Source organism: Capricornis sumatraensis, chromosome X (genome assembly GCF_032405125.1).
Source record: "Capricornis sumatraensis isolate serow.1 chromosome X, serow.2, whole genome shotgun sequence".
Classification (NCBI taxonomy): domain Eukaryota; kingdom Metazoa; phylum Chordata; class Mammalia; order Artiodactyla; family Bovidae; genus Capricornis; species Capricornis sumatraensis.
The window spans coordinates 124,858,738-124,873,413 of NC_091092.1; the positions used below are offsets into that span (position 1 = coordinate 124,858,738).

Here is a 14,676-nt window from a genome sequence, read left to right on the forward strand (position 1 = left end):
TTTCAATTTTGTTGATTTGATTCTTCTCCCTTTTCTTCTTGATGAGTCTGGCTACTGGTTTGTCTATTTTATTTATCTTCTCAAAGAACCAGCTTTTGGCTTTGTTGATTTTGGCTATGGTCTCCTTTGTTTCTTTTGCATTTATTTCTGCCTTAATTTTTATGATTTCTTTCCTTCTACTAACCCTGGGATGCTTCATTTCTTCTTTTTCTAGTTGGTTTAGGTGTAGAGTTAGGTTATTTATTGATTTCTCTCCTGTTTCTTGAGATAGGCTTGTATTGATATGAACCTTCCCCTTAGTACTGCTTTTACTGAATCCCATAGGTTTGGGGTCGTTGTGTTTTCATTTTTTGTTCTATGCATATTTTGATTTCTTTTTTGATTTCTTCTGTGATTTGTTGGTTATTCAGAAGGAGACACAATTATTGATATAGATTTTGGTGTGCATCCCTGACAATGGGTCCTCAGGTCTCATTTCTGAAAACTGCTCCTTGAGCCCCCATCCCAGACCTCTCCCTGTGAGGAAAGGCTGTATGGTCATAGGAAGGAGGGCACAGATTTCCCTGCATTTCCTTGACAATTGGAGACTAGAAGGAAATGAGGATGCCTCCAAATCTGAGCAGAGCTAGAAGATAAAGACTAGATAAATGGAGCCTTAATTGTCACAGTAGATTCCATCGTGGATAGATTCTGACACCTGGATATCACTCACACAGTGGTCACCATGTCTTTTCTCCTGGACTGTGGTAGAACATTTTGGTGTCCCATATCACATTCTTTTGGCAATCCTCAGATAGTAATTGCAACTCCAGTGGATCGTTCTTGTATGCTCAGCAAACTACCCCAAGCATGCACACAAGATTTATACTTTATTGTCTTAGGACATTTTCTGAAGATACAGGGGTTTTCTCAACCTGCGTGCAAGGTAGTGCAGAAATACAGGGCAATTAATGCCTCCAGGAAAAATTTTAAACCAATGAGGAGTGAGCATTGAAAGATAAGTGTTCCAACACCCTATTTTCCAAAGGCAATAATGGGTTGCATTCTAACCAGCTATTAAGGGGTCACAGTTGGGATAGAACCCCAATTGCCAACAGCTCAATAAAAAAAATCTGTACTGTTTTTTTCTTCTCTCATGTCTCAGTTTTTTCGCTCTCTCATTGTTAGTTTCCAAAGATACACTTCATATAAACTCTTAGAATCCAATTCTTCATCTCAGATGTTGCTTTTATGGCACCCAAACTAAGAAATGTGAAAAAGTGGTAAGGGAAGAACTCTTTTTTGACCTAGAAAATCCTGAATTGAGTGACTTACCTTAAATTAACAAACTCTGACTTTTTGCTATCACTAGAATAAAGTTTCAAAATAGGAATTTAGTTCAGTTATAGAGAAATAAAATTTATATTTTTGCCTACCTCAATTCATAGTTTGTAACTATTTTATCCACTGTATGTGCTAGTTGTTACTGACAAGCCCACTATCCCTCTCTCCTTTACTTATTTATTTTCTGTATTTTTAATGACTGAAATAAAACTAAAACCACAGCTTCTGGAAGAACCATTTATTCTTGCCAGTCTTGTATCTCTCTTTGAACTTGACCTTGGCCTCTCATTGAGCCTTGCCATTTGAAAGAAGAGTCTCTGAAGACATCCCTGTTGACAACAGTTTAGTCCAAGGGGCTATTGACAGAAAACCTTGTGGGCATGAGGTGATGATAAAGTTTCACAAAAGACTTGATCTTTGATCTCTTGCCCATTTTCTTCTTGCCCATGGCACTTTGTAGGGATAGCGATCAATTCTAGCTATCAGAGCATGGCTGTAGGGCCAATCTGAGATGCCATCATCAATGTTCTTCACGATGATCACTTTGTGTCCAGAATAGCAACTGGCCAGGAACAGCCTCACCAGCATCACCTGGGGTCAGAGAAACATAAGCCCTCTTAGAGGAGGTCACCATTAACCCCACCATAGGGCTGCCAGAACTTACTCAGGACTGGGAAGTAGACTCTTGGAGGGTATGAATATAACCTCGTGCACCAAGACCCAGGAGAAAGAAGCAGTGACCCCACAAGAGACTGACCCAGACTTGCCTGTGAGTGTCCAGGAGTCTCCAGCAGAGGCGTGGGTCAGTGGTGGCCTGCTGCAGGGTTGGGGGCACTAGTGTAGCAGTACATGCATGGGATCTTTTGAAGGAGGTCACCATTATCTTCATTACCTCCACCATAGTTTGGCCCCAGGTAAATAGCAGGGAGGGAACACAGCTCCACCCATCAACAGAAAATTGGATTAAAGATGTACTGAGCATACACCTCCCCATCAGAATAAGACGCAGTTTCCCCCTCAGTCAGTCTCTCCCATCAGGAAGCTTCCATAAGGCTCTTATCCTTCTCCATCAGAGGGCAGACAGACTGAAAACCATAATCACAGAAAACTAACCAATCTAATCACATGGACCACAGCCTTGGCTAACTCAATGAAACTAGGCCATGCCATGTGGGGCCACCCAAGATGGGAGGGTCATGGTGGAGAGGTCTGACAGAATGTGGTCCACTGGAGAAGGGAATGGCAAACCAGTTCAGTATTCTTGCCTTGAGAACCCCATGAACAGTATGAAAAGGCAAAAAGATAGGACACTGAAAGATGAACTCCCCAGGTTGGTAGGTGCCCAATATGCTACTGGAGATCAGTGGAGAAATAACTCCAGAAAGAATGAAGGGATGGGGCCAAAGCAAAAACAGTACCCAGTTGTGGATGTGACTGGCGATGAAAGCAAGGTCCGATGCTGTAAAGAGCAGTATTACATAGAAACCTGGAATGTTAGGTCCATGAATCAAGGCAAATTGGAAGGGGTCAAACAGGAGATTGCAAGAGTGAATGTTGGCATTCTAGGAATCAGCAAACTAAAATGGACTGGAATGGGTGAATTTAACTCAGATGACCATTATATCTACTACTGTGGGCAAGAATCCTTTAGAAGAAATGGAGTAGCCATCATAGTCAACAAAAGAGTCTGAAATGCAGTACTTGGATTCAATCTCAAAAATGACTGAATGATCTCTGTTCATTTCCAAGGCAAACCATTCAATGTCACGGTAATCCAAGTTTATGCTCTGACCAGTAATGCTGAAAAGCTGAAGTTGAACAGTTCTATGAAGACCTACAAGACCTTTTAGAACTAACACCCAAAAAAGATGTCCTTTTCATTATAAGGGACTGGAATGCAAGAGTAGGGAGTCAAGAAACACCTGGAGTAACAGGCAAATTTGGCCTTGGAATATGGAATGAAGCAGGGCGAAGGCTAACAGAGTTTTGCCAAGAAAATGCACTGGTCATAGGAAACACCTTCTTCCAACAACACAAGAGAAGACTCTACACATGGACATCACCAGATGGTCAACACTGAAATCAGATTGATTATATTATTTGCAGCCAAAGATGGGGAAGCTCTATACAGTCACCAAAAACAAAAGCAGGAGCTGACTGTGGCTCAGATCACAAACTCCTTATTGCCAAATTCAGACTTAAATTGAAGAAAGTAGGGAAAACCACTAGATCATTCAGGTATGACCTAAATCAAATCCCTTAGGATTATTCAGTGGAAGTGAGAAATAGATTGAAGGGACTAGATCTGACAGATAGAGTGCCTGATGTACTATGGATGGAGGTTTGTGACATTGTACAGGAGACAGGGATCAAGACCATCCCCGAGAAAAAGAAATGCAAAAAAGAAAAATGGCTGTCTGAGGAGGCCTTACATACAGCTGTGAAAAGAAGAGAAGTGAAAAGCAAAGGAGAAAAGGAAAGATATACCCATCTGAATGCAGAGTTCCAAAGAATAGCAAGGAGAGATAACAAAGACTTCCTCAGTGATCAATGCGAAGAAATAGAGGAAAACAATAGAATGGGAAAGACTAGAGATCTCTTCAAGAAAATCAGAGATACTAAGGGAATATTTCATGCAAAGATGGGCTTGATAAAGGACAGAAATGGTATGAACCTAACAGAAGCAGAAGATATTAAGAAGAAGTGGCAACAATACGCAGAAGAACTATACAAAAAAGATCTTCATGCCACAATGGTGTGATTACTCACCTAGAGCCAGACATCCTGGAATGCAAATTCAAGTGGCCTTAGGAAGCATCACTATAAAAAAGCTAGTGGAGGTGATGGAATTCCAGTTGAGCTATTTCAAATCCTGAAAGATGATGCCGTGAAAGTGCTGTACTCAATATGCCAGCAAATTTGGACAACTCAGCAGTGGCCACAGGACTGGAAAAGGTCAGTTTTCATTCCAATCACAAAGAAAGTCAATGCCAAGGAATGCTCAAACTACCGCACAATTGCACTGATTTCACATGCTAGTAAAGTAATGCTCAAAATTCTCCAAGCCAGGCTTCAATAATATGTGAACTTCTGGATTTACAAAAGGCAGAGGAACCAGAGATCAAATTGCCAACATCTGTTGGATCATCGAAAAAGCAAGAGAGTTCCAGAAAAATATCTACTTCTGCATTATTGATTATGCCAAAGCCTTTGACTGTGTGGATCACAACAGACTGTGGAAAATTCTGAAAGAGATGGGAATACCAGACCACCTGACCTGCCTCCTGAGAAATCTGTACTCAGGTCAGGAACAAACAGTTAGAACTGGACAACAGACTAGTTCCAAATAGGGAAAGGAGTATGCCAAGACTGTATATTGTCACCCTGCTTATTTAACTTATATGCAGAATACATCATGAGAAACACTGTGCTGGATGAAGCACAAGCTGGAATCAAGATTGCCAGGAAAAATATCAATAACCTCAGAAACACAGATGACACCACCCTTATGGCAGAAAGCGAAGAAGAACTAAAGAGCCTTTTGATGAAAGTGAAAGAGGGGAGTAAAAAAGTTGGCTTAAAGCTCAACTTTCAGAAAACTAAGATCATGGCATCTGGTCCCATCATTTCATGGGAAATAGATGGGAAAAGAGTGGAAACAGTGGCAGGCTTTAATCTGGGGGGACTCCAAAATCACTGTGGATGGTGATTGCAGTCATGAAATTAAAAGATGCTTACTCTTTGGAAGAAAAGTTATGATCAACTTAGACAGCATATTAAAAAACAGAGACATTAGTTTGCTGACTAAGGTCCGTCTAGTCAAGGCTATGGTTTTTCCAGTAGTCACATATGGATGTGAGAGTTGGACTATAAAGAAAGCTGAGTGGTGAAGTGTGGATGCTTTTGAACTGTGGTGTGGAGAGGTGTTGGAGAAGACTCTTGAGAGTCCCTTGGACTGCAAGGAGATCCAACCAGTCCATCTTAAAGGAAATCAGTCCTGAATATTCACTGGAAGAACTGATGTTGAAGCTAAAACTCCAATACTTTGGCTACCTGATGTGAAGAGCTGACTCATTGGAAAAGACCCTGAACCTGGGAAAGACTGAAGGTAGGAGGAGAAGGGGAGAACATAGGGTGAGATGGTTAGATATCATCACTCACTCAGTGGACATGAGTTTGAGTAAGCTCCGGGAGTTGGTGATGGACAGAGTGGCCTGGTGTACTGGGGTCCATGAAGTTGCGAAGAGTCGGACATGCCTGAGCGACTGAACTGTCTGACTGAGCATCACCTTCCCGAGTTTTGTGAACTTGTCCATTTCGACAGCAACCACTCGGGCCTACAGCAGAAAGCCCATTATCTCTTTTTGAGAATTGCCTAACTCAATCCTCCAGCCTGAGGAAAGGCATCTTGGTGAACATTAGCCACTTAATGGCTAGAAATGCCTCAAGAGCTGACAACCCTGGTTGGCTGGCTAGTAATATAGGAGGAAATTTGTGGCCCAAAACTGGGCCTAGAAAAGTAATGACAATTAATTGTGTCAATCATCGACTGTACCTTTGGCATCTCAACGAAGTATGGAAAGTATTAAATAATTGCTAGTAGAAAGAGACATAATATAGAAAGATAAAAATAGCATGGAGTGAAAAGAATAGTGTTAGAACACTACTGCAAAGTTCCATAGAATCTTGGTGCTTAAGGGTTGACCAAGTGTCTTGATGCCTTAGGTCCTGTTCTTTTCTGCTACAATAAAAGTTTTGCAACAACCCCAAATACCTTAGGTGGATAGAATTAGTCTCCATTTCCTGTAATCTAAAGGGTCTAATTTTACCCTAATTGCAAGTAGTTCAGTAAGGAACTGAAGTGAGAGATAAGAGTTAAGACTGGAGACTAGGCAGTTAGAATAACAGTCTTGAAAATAATAGGGAGATAATGAAGAATTTTAAACAATGGAATGATTCCCTCCAAATTCCTAAGTGCTGAACTGAATATTTGAAAGTCACACAATTGGAAGTGTAGAGGGTAGCTTGAATGTTTTTTCTATAATCAGAAGAAAAAATGAAGGCCTGATGCTGAAGTTATGCCATGTTTGGTTGGGAAAATCATGAGATCAGTTTTAGACTCTGTGAGTTTAAAGTCCCTCTGGTACTTTCAGATGAAGTGTCTAGAAGTTGTTGGATTTATGGGACTGAAACACAGAAGAGATATTCTGATTGGTGACATAGATGTTAGTCATTTGTTGTTAGTATTGGTGGAAGCCATGGCTGAAGGTAGAACCTCCCCAAGAGATTATCCAGTGTGAAAAGAAAAGAGGACAGAATGTGAATTTGTGGCAGCAGCAAAATCAAAAAGGGAGGGGAGAAGAAGAGGTACTCGTAAGGTAGATTGAAGAGTTGCCAGATAGGTAGAAAGAAAACCAAGAGGTACTCTCTCTATGAGTTATAGCAAATGTGTAATATGATGATTGAATAAATGTCCCCCACAAATCCTTGGAAATTATCCTTTGTAATTTATAAGTATTTGCATTTATTTGGTTAAAATATATAAATTTACCTTTGTAATACTTGGTAAACCTGTTAAATGAGTGCGATGCAAGACAGGAATGAGACAAGGCTTACTTTTCTACTCACACATAGCAGTAGATGTGCTATACTTTGACTCACAGCTCAAATGGTTGATTCATCATTACAGTTCATGGGCCCGTCGTGCTGTCTGTTGTCACGTATTCACAACATCCACTTATTCTTCCAGTACTTATTTTTTAAATAAAACCTAATTGTAAGCTTTCATATATTGCTAAATTATAAAATGTTGCTTCTGTCTCCTCCATTCTTATCTTTGCTCCCTCTTCTCTATTCATATTGGTGTGTGACATTGTTGCTCTCACCAAATGAGTCATTTGAAGTGGGAATATGAATTTAAAAGGTCAAGCCATCTCAAAAAGAACTCCATTCCACTCTTTTATATTAATGACAAATATAACTGTAGGATCAAGTGTAAATTCACAACTCTTAGTAGTTTAGACTGGTAATACAGTTCCATCATTATAATTTTACAAGTAGAATTTTTTGATAACACTTTGCTTTGTGTTTCTCTTGTAAGTATCATCATGTTTCAATGAGATCTATCCAGGTAGTATAACTGCATCAATTGAAATGTACCTCTCAAAAGATATGAAGTGGAAGTTATTCTACTTTTCAGGATTGGTTAAATGGTTGGATGCACAGCAATATAATGAAAATTAGGTAAATTAAAGATGTATACAAACCTCATCAGGGATGGTGTTGAGGATTTTTTCTCTTACTATTTTCTTTTGACCTTGCTTTTAAATGTATAAACTTTTAGTTTTGAGTTAAAATCCTAATACATGTTCACTGTAGAAAACTTGGAAAATACAAAATAGCATAAAGAAGCAAATGAAATTATCTATAATCTCACTACCTTCTTGCCATTTTCTTCATATACACGCATGTAATTGAAACAACAGATATTGCAATGTATATACATACAGTTTTGATATTAAAATTAATATATTATGCACATTTCCCCTGACAATATATATTCTTAGATACTGTTTTAGTGGCCTTGTGATTTGCCATGACATTGATTTACCATCTTTTATCTTCTCAGGCTCTACTGTGCAAATGAATATTTTAAATGACAATACAAAGTTGTTACTTAATTGTTCTAGTTGCATTACAAATGACTGACAGCACTACAGAGGATCAAATGGGGGTAATACACATGGAACACTTTGAAAAGGCATGAAAGCAATTCTGAAAATATTCTTATACTTGAATCAGGAAAGTAAACATATCAAAGGTAAGAAAGGAAAAGTGGAATAAAGCTCCAAATTAAGTGAAGTTTTAAAAAGGAATAGTTCTCTATAACATTCTGTAAGTGGAATAAACATCCACTGAGTTTTCTGAGATGACTTTGTCTTTATATACTTCGTCTTGCTGACCCCCCATTAATCATCAAATGTTCAAAATTCTCACTCAAACTATCTCTCAGACTGCTTTTTCTATCTGGAAGCAGCACAAACACCAAAGACTCAACACTGGGATTAGAAAATATGATTTTCACATAGGTATGAAACACCCCAAAGTTGACTGTGCTTCCATTTTCCTTAACAGGTTATAAGTCTTGTTTAATGTTACAAAAGAATTACTACCTATATGTATTCAAAATTTTCAGCACCGAATATATTATTATTTGTACAAGTTAAAAAATGTATATTGTCAGAGACTATATTTTCTAATGATGGCCATAACAATATCTCTCATTTTATGTTCTCTTCTTAAAATGTACTTTGCCATTCTCTCATAGAGAGAGGTGGTATATATTCCCTCCTCCTGAAACCAGGTGAATTTCTATGGCTATTTGGATCAGTAGAATATAGCAGAAGCTAAGCCATGTTACTTCCAATATTAGGTTATAAAAGGTGGTAGAGCTTTCATTTGACTTTTTCTCTCTGGGTTGCTTGCTCTTGGAACCTAACTGCCATGCTGTGACGGAGTCTAGGCAACATAGAGGGGTCATATGTTCATGTTCTGGCCAACAATTCCAGCCAACTGAGGTCCTAGTCAACTGCCAGCACCACCACCAGACATGGGAGTGAGGAAAACTTTGAGATGAGTCCAACTTCCTGCATGTAGCTGAACAAGAAACCATGAGCAAGAGGTACTTAGGTGAATCCAGTCAACCTCAGAAATGTGAAATAATAATAGTAATAATAATAGGTGATTGTTGCTGGTTTATACCACTAAGTGTGGAGTTGTTGTTATGCAGTAATGGACAACCAGAACTTACATCAACAATTAAAATTAGAGGGTGATAAAACATTATCAGTTTGCTTGCATTGATGAAATGCTTGGACTAATCTAGTCCTACGATACAATGGTAGGCAACAAACGGTCAAATCCCTATCAAATGGAGAAGTGAAGTAACCATAAATTGAGGAAGCAAAAACGGAACCTTTTAAAAACCACTTTTCTCACAGCTATGAGAGGACAACATTGCTGGGCATGGCTGGAAGACACTAGCAGCTGTTGGACAGGGCTGGCAAAAATCTGAAGGCTGCAGGAGAGCCCAGTTAGAACAATAGCTTGAGGACAACAGTGTCTCTGAGAGGCAGGGTAGAGAACCAAGTGACTCTGCAGACAGTGGTCACAGCTGCAAATCAAAGAGCCATTTCACATTTGGATTTTGGCAGTGTGATGGTGATTTTTATTCAATACTCATGCATATGAGCATGAAGAGACATATCACTGCTTGAACCAGTGCTTTGACTGTTAACATTCCATCATGCATATTTCATTAGTAGAGTGGTTCTCTCTATAACTTTGTTGTTTAGTCACTCAGTTGTGTCCGATTCTTTGAGACCCCATCGACTGTAGCTCCACAGGCTCCTCTGTCCCTGGGATTCTCCAGGTAAGAATATTGGAGTGGGTTGCCATTTCCTTCTCCTCTATAACTTTATCCACACTTTATTTTTTCTTTGTAACTGATTAAACAAAAGCACAACCTAAAACAAGTCAAAACTATTCTTGAAGGATCATACAAGTATGAGGGAGATTATGAGAAATGGGTCACAAAGCATCTGTCACAGGAATACTAGTTTCCAGTGACAGTAGGCTATGAGGAGGGACTTCAGGGTCTGTGAAATCAAGGGCCATAGTTGAGAGTTGTGAAAGTAGATGGATCTGGAGAGTGAATAGTGTTGGGTCACAGACTACAGAGAGAAAACCAACAAGGGGAATTTGGAAACTACTTGAACATTTGTCCATTGCTTCATCCTCTTGAATTTGGTGCTAAGTGTTTTGTAAGGCTAGGGATTAAATCTTAAAGGACAAGGCTTGCTCTCCTGGCTCTCAGAGTCATGCTAGGCTTTTTTTGAGCTCATCCAGTGCTAGATTTCACACACTTGAAAGTTTGTTTGAGGTAGAATGAATAATCAGGTTGATTCTTCTGTCCACACTTGTCCATCTCATGCTTTGTTATTCTGGGGAACTGTCCCAGGAAATTTACTGTGTGCTTATCCTAGTTCTAGGACATTGTAGAGGACTATTTCTTTCTAAAACTTCCCTTAATTCAGAACTTTATGCCACTATGGCTTTCTTCTCTTTGATTTGTTTGCTTTCCTGATCAACTTACAAGAACATTTTCAAGTCTCTTTCATGCCTTTTCAAAGTGTTTCATATGCATTACCCCCTGCACTGAAGATTATTAGCCACCTTTTTAATTGCTGGGAAGCAAGTGAGACATGGGCTTCCATGAGGTCTGGCAACATAGAGAATGTTGAAATGCAAAGTATGTGCACACATGTGGTGGTGATAAGCTGGACATAGTGAATAATCAGGTTGACTGCCTATGTGACTCAGAGTTACAGGTTGGGATCACTGGGAAGCAGACTCTGAGAGAGAAATTAGCTTCCAGAAGGTTTATTGGGGAGTGCTTTACAGACCAAAACCTGGAGGAGAAGGGAAGGAAGTGTACTGGGCATAGGGAGAATTTGGGTGTTAATAGTCTTAAAAGAGACTTTAACCAATCCCACAGGCAGAACTGCATCCTGAAGGGTTGAGCCACATTGCAACAAAGGGGCTATGTGTATATAATTCTCCATTATGTTCATGGGATGCAAGTTGCCCCTGGGAAAGACACATGACCTTAAGCGTAGCAGCTCTTTCCAGCTGCAGTTTTTGGAGAGGGTTGACAGCTGAAGACTGTCTCTTGGTTGCATTACCAGAAGCTGAGAGAATGAAGAAGGATCTAGATGGCACAACACAGTATCTACTATACTCAGAATGGAACCAAGGACATATCTTAAAATTTATGCTGAATCTGACTGATACATTTGGCCTGTGAGCAAATGCTTGAGAGGAAAGGGGAAGCAAAGAAATATTTACTGCACCTGACTACATTCTCTCAAAGTGGAATCTTTAAATGCTTCTCAAGACAGCTATAAGTTGAAAAAATATTAGAAGAACTAGTTGGAAATACCTTAGGGAAAGACTAGTGTTCAGACCATGAAATGAGTAGAGATGGTAATCAAAGTGTGGTGCCTTGTATATGAATGGTCTGTAAAAGTAATTCATTCAAAGTGGAAGAGGAAAACCACTAAAGAATTATGTCATGAAAGCCAAGGTAAGAGATAGTTTTAGGAAGGAAAGAAGGTTCAGCAGTATAAAACTTCAAGTAAGAACCACACACCCACCCCCCGCCCCCGCCCAATTACAGGGCTCAGAAAGTAGGCTGGTACTGGTCACTTTGGACAAAACCATTTCAGATGAACGACTGGGGCAAAAATCAGATTGCAGTAGATTAAAGTGTGAGAGTAAAACTGGTAAGAAATATGAGAGCTAATCACTTTTTTTTTTTTTCTGAATTGCGGAGGAAGAAACTACAAGCTCATCACTTGTATTGAGATTTTGGTCTGAGGAAAGTTTTCTTTCGAAGATGGTAACGAAGTGAACATGGGTATAGACTGAGAGGAAAGGGCTAGGGGAAAAGAAAAGTTGAAGATAAGACAGTTAAGGATAATCCATAAGTTCTGCTCCTGAAGCTGATGGGAGGCAATGGAACCCATGGCACATATGTAGGAGTAGGTTTTAATGGTGACCCCCTTCTCCAAAAGCAAAATAAAAAAGGTAAATATAATTGTTTTAAATATTCATGAATGATACCACAATAACCTTGTTTTTATTAAGGAATAAGTAAGGATAACCTTAAGCTAATAAGGTCATCCATACATCATACATCCACACATCAAGGATGACCTTAAGCTAATAAGAAACCAATATGGCTGCTTCATGTTTCCTTAAGCTCATTTAAGAAGTAGGTGACTTATTTAGGATTATAATACTGCATCAAGCATACACTTGTCATTGTCCACATGCTTGGCTGGGATATTAATAAAATTATACAGTTTTAAAGAGGAAAGGGACTATTTTAGGCAACTATGACTTCAAGTGTAAGGTTTACTAAGGAAAATGGTCTAGGCAGTTTCAGATGCTCAGATGACCTTGTTGTGTACATGCTTGGCCTCAGCTGCCTGGAATGGGGAGACCATCCAACTCTAAAGCAGCCAGACTATAGGCTATTGAGTGATTTACTGGCCCAGAGGTCCTAGTAGTCCCAGTGGCCTGTGGGAAAATTGTCTATCAGGGATGATGGTGATGGATTGAATCAATTTAATCTCCTTCAGTTAGTTGGAGTAAGAAACAAAAGGAAAGAACAAGGAAATTGTTAGTAGCAGCAGAAGCTGAAAGAAATACAAAGAGAAGCTGGTAAGAGAGGACCTGAGACAACTTGGACTGTGAGAAATTCATGGATGAGAGGAAGCTAGGAATGAGGAGGAACTAGAAAACCTACAGAGGAGAGCATGAAGTCAATGTAATTTTAAATGCTTGGCCCAAGGTCACAAACTCAGTGATTAGCAACATCTGAGTCAGAATTCTATTTAGCCATTTACTTTCTGCTTCTATAACAAACAGATACCTTTGACTGTCCCACAGTGCCTTTCAAATGTGGCTGTGAATCAGTATCACTGGAAAGCTTTTGAAAAAATATATTGCTGATCCCTAGGCCTTACTTCTGGTAATTCTTCTCCACTAAGTCTGGCTGTAACGTATGGGTCTGTACATTTGACAGAATCCACAGGTGATTCTGATGTGAGAGATCAACTGACCTGTGTCTAGGAATCACTTTCTCAGGACATAGCTCTGTGCCCAAGTGCTCTTAGGTACTTATTTTAAATTCAGGTCCAGGAAGACTTCATTGTTACTATGGTGACAGAGCAGGCGTTAATAGGAATATTTATATTACTAAGATAGGAAATGAAGGGAATTACATTACTGGCATAACAATTACTCTTTCCTGGACTGGCATCAAACTTAGAAGCTCCTGCTTAAAAAGCAGATCATATATTCTTTCCCCTGACTCTATAGCAAAATGACTAAGCCTGAGTTTCCACTGCAGTTTTGTGAATTTTCACATCCTTGTAAGCATACCTGTATATAGGAAAGTATTTTTCAAGAGTGTCTTCCACAGAGTAAAGTCTTAATACAATTATGCTTGAAATTTATGGCACAAACATGGGGCACATCAGAAAAGGGCCTGTGCATATGAAATGGATATTTATAGAATGGAGCCATTTTTTATTTTAAACACTGTACTCTATATCTTTTGTATCTGCATGCTTACACAGCACAGTCAGAAAGCAATAACTCACTTGTTGATTGATTGATTAGGACCTCAGGTCAAAGTCATGGTAGTGTTATTTTTATCTCCTTTCTGCTATTACCCTTCACTCTTCTTCCTTCTCCTCCAGATAAAATGGAAATTAAGTGAACCAGTATCCTGTAATTTTGGAGGCCTCCAAGTAGTCCTTCAATTCCTCCAAGTAAGACATGCCTTCTCAATGGAGGTGATGTCACCTCCAAGGGAGCAAACTGGTTTTTGGTAGAGCCAAAAATATCTTAGATATTATAATGCCTTGTGGCCCTCCAGAGGGCCACATAGTACATAAACAGGTGCAAAGTGACCTGGTATTAAAATTTCATGGTGTTGAGAAATTACTTGGGCAAATACATCTTAAAAAATCTCCTTAGGTGAGGACTAATAATCAAAAAAGGTTGAGAGGAGTGAGACACCAAGGTGTTTCATGGATTCCACACACACGGGGGTCTACTGAGGTCTCCTGTGGGGATATGCAGGAGATTATAATTAGCAGGTTGATTTAATTAGCCCATTTAATTAACCCATATGCAGGTTGATTATAATTAGCCACTGGACAACCGTATCAGAGCTAGCAGTTCAGCACCAAATCAAGAAAGATAAAAGTAATCAGAAGATATGCAAACAATTAGGATGCTGAATTTCAGGGTGAAGAGAGTCCCCAGTAAGATGCAGAAGCCTTCTGCCCCTCAACCACAAACTTCACCACAGACCTGGAAGAAACCTCGGTCCTCAGAGACTTGGAAAAGGCTGTCTTGGAACCTGTGTGGAGGTTATAAAAATCATCCCTCTGGTGGTGGCCTGAGCAGATTATCTCAACCCCAATATTGCCCTGAACATTGCATTCAAGATTTGAGGAGATTAGGACTGCTAAAAGATCAAGCCCAGAGCCTTTGGAGTAGGAACACTGACTCTAAGACCTAGACTACCAGAGAAGCAACCCGAGGGAGTATCAAATAGTGAGAACTCACACAAAGGAAACCACTTGAATACAAGACCTGGTATCACCTAACAACCACTAGCACACTGTGCAGGATGCCTCATCTAAACAACAAACAAAACAAAAATACAGACCCAATCATCAGCAGACAGGATTACCACCTCACGCAGCCTTGCCC

At 39.6% G+C, this 14,676-nt stretch overlaps 1 pseudogene; it reads right to left on the minus strand.

The window, feature by feature from the left end:
• Nucleotides 1-1,533: 1,533 nt before the first annotated feature.
• LOC138071231 (large ribosomal subunit protein eL27-like) lies at nucleotides 1,534-5,639 on the minus strand (annotated as a pseudogene).
• Between the last annotated feature and the right edge of the window lie 9,037 nt (nucleotides 5,640-14,676).